This window comes from Phascolarctos cinereus, unplaced genomic scaffold (genome assembly GCF_003287225.1).
Source record: "Phascolarctos cinereus isolate Bilbo 61053 unplaced genomic scaffold, phaCin_HiC Scaffold_4;HRSCAF=312, whole genome shotgun sequence".
Classification (NCBI taxonomy): domain Eukaryota; kingdom Metazoa; phylum Chordata; class Mammalia; order Diprotodontia; family Phascolarctidae; genus Phascolarctos; species Phascolarctos cinereus.
This window is the reverse complement of record NW_027555847.1, coordinates 263,675,933-263,678,659: the sequence shown is the minus strand read 5'-3', so window position 1 is coordinate 263,678,659 and position 2,727 is coordinate 263,675,933.

The window sequence follows — 2,727 nt, the reverse complement described above, 5'->3', positions numbered from 1 at the left end:
TTAGCTTCAATAGTACCTAAGTTCCTTTCTACTGAGGCAGCTGGTGGCTCTGTGCATAGAGTGCCGCGCCTGGAGTCAGGAAGACCCGAGTTCAACAACAGCCTCAGACACTGACCAGTTGTGTGACCCTAGGCAAGTCCCTTAATCTTGGTCCTCCTCAGTTTCCTCAACAGTAAAATAGAGATATTAGCACCTACCTCACAGTTGTGAGGATCAAATGAAGTATTTACAAAAAGCACTTAGCACAGTGCCTGGAGCATTGTAAGTATTTAATAAAATGCTTGCTGAATTGAATTACATCCAGGTATAAAATGTCTGACAGCTCATTTTTCCCACTAGCAATACTCGATCACCAGCAACCTACCAAAGCATCAGATATTTAATTTTTTTTAAATCTACCAAACTTATTTCTGTGGAAAACTAGTTTTGCTCAACTATATGTATTTTCTACAAAGATTTTTTTCTTTTTTTCCATTGGAGGGAGGGAGAAAAAATAGATTTTTAATTAAAAAATAATAAAATAATTTAAATTTCCTTTTAAAAATCTAATACAAACCTGCCTAAAAATCATAGGCCCCTTAATTCAAAATCTGGGAAGGTGCTTCTTGAAGGAACTCCTGGAGAGTACAGCAGGGACTGACAACTGCACTGCTTGAGTCACTGGGGTAAGGTCTACTCTTTTTCCTTGGACACTTTTTTTCCTGGCGAATAAGATGATATAGTTTTGGGTAAGAACTGGAGAATACAGGACAAGAGGCACTAAATGGATACTGTTTGATAGCCTCATCTCTTTTATGGGACAGCAAAAAAACACTAGGACTATAAGCTACCAAGTTCTCCACAAAATTCTTCAACTTTGCCATACTGTGTCCCTTTTTCTCTTGGTCTCTTGGTTTCTTTCTTAGCTCCATGTGCTATATTCTGGGACATCACCAGTCATCTTGACCTATGTCTTGCCATTGGACTCCAAAGACTCTGGAGGAGAGAGTGAGGCTGACAACTTTGGGCAGCCCTGCCTCACTTAAATCCAAGTCACTGGAAAGTGAAGATATCACCCTCCTGATGTCACTGGTCCTCTTCCAGAACAAAGAAATGAGTAGTAGTAGCTGCTCCCTGGAGACCCAACTGGCCAGTTTAAGTTGGGCAAAGCTGCTATTTCTTCTCATTCTCCTTCTCCTCCTCCTCCTCCTCCTCCTTCTGTCTCTCTGTCCACATAAAGAATCATACCCTTACATGTGGATGCTCTGTCTCTGTCTGAAAAAATATAAATTTTGATCCCTCATACTTCGCAAGGTATCTTGGGATTTGAGGGCTAGATTTTTTTCTTCCTTATTTATTCCATCATTATTTTTTTCAAAAAGTGGGGACAATAAATTTTTTTGTCTCTTGTAGTTTTATGATTTAAATAGCACTCTTCAAATATAAAAATAAATAAAATATATTGAATAAAATGTATATTTGAATATAAAAATATAAAAACAGTCTTTGAAAAAGCCCATTGTGATTCAAATGGAGCTACTTGACTATGCCTTTAAACCCAAATCACTCTTTCACTGATTGGCCAATAACAGATACTTGCCCAAGCCTCACTTGCTCTTTTTTTGGGTTTTGATCAAGGTAGTGCAAATAGTTTCCATTCTGGACAAAAACTCTGAGGGTCTTCCCCTCCCAGACTGATTCTTTTGGGAAGGCAAACTAGGCCATCTTTTGCCCCAATTTTTATCTAGCCTTTTTAACCAACGAATGGACATTACCTCAGACAAACTGAGACTTGGGAAAGACCTTGGCTTAAAAAGGCCAAGGTCTCCCACTGAATCCTGGGCCATTACCACTCATCTTGACTTATGTCTCCCAGGACATGGGACTTGACTTAGGACTCCCACGACTGTGGAGCAGAGAGTGAGGCTGATAATTTGGCACAGCAAGGTCTCACTTAAATCCAATTCACTTACAAAACAAGACTTCACCCTCCTGATGTCATCAGTGCTCTTCGAGAATGAAGGACAAACAACAATAATGCTGTATTGTGGACTCCGCTTCTCCTTGTCTCCACTCCACAAGTATTTCTTCCAATCTCTCATTCTCAAGGTATCCTTCCTTTTTTGTCTTCAAGAGGTCACTCTGTCTGAGAAAAGACCTATGGCACTCCTTCCAGATTCTCCCCAATCTTTGGTCAACTGTTCTTTGTCAAATTCCTGGAAATGATGGTGTTACACTTAAAACCTCTGCTTTCTCTCAATTCAATGTCTTATTAACAACTCACTTCTATATAATCCTTTCCCTTGCTTCTACCCCAACAGTGTTGGTGCTCAATAGTTGGCTACTGAATGATTTCTTGCATACATATTTTAAGGAGGAAAGACACATACTAATTATACTATGAACCAGTTACCAACACACTGGAAACAAGCTTCTACTGACAATCGGTATTCATTGCACCCTTGAGTAAACGTTTGGGTCATGTGTTCCTGGTAGGTAATAATTCTCTACACTCTGGAAATACTGTGAATACAGAAAATGTAACAGACTCACATTTACTTACACCGAGAAGAGAAAGCAATAGTGATTTTCAAGTAGTGCTCTAAATGCCTGACAGAGGTTGAGCTGTCTTCTATACTCACTGATAAGAACAAAGCTCAATTGCTAGCCCAGCTGAATCCAATGATCCCAATTAAGGCAAAACACAAACATGAAAACCCAGATTACAGTTTGAGCTAGGATTCCTGA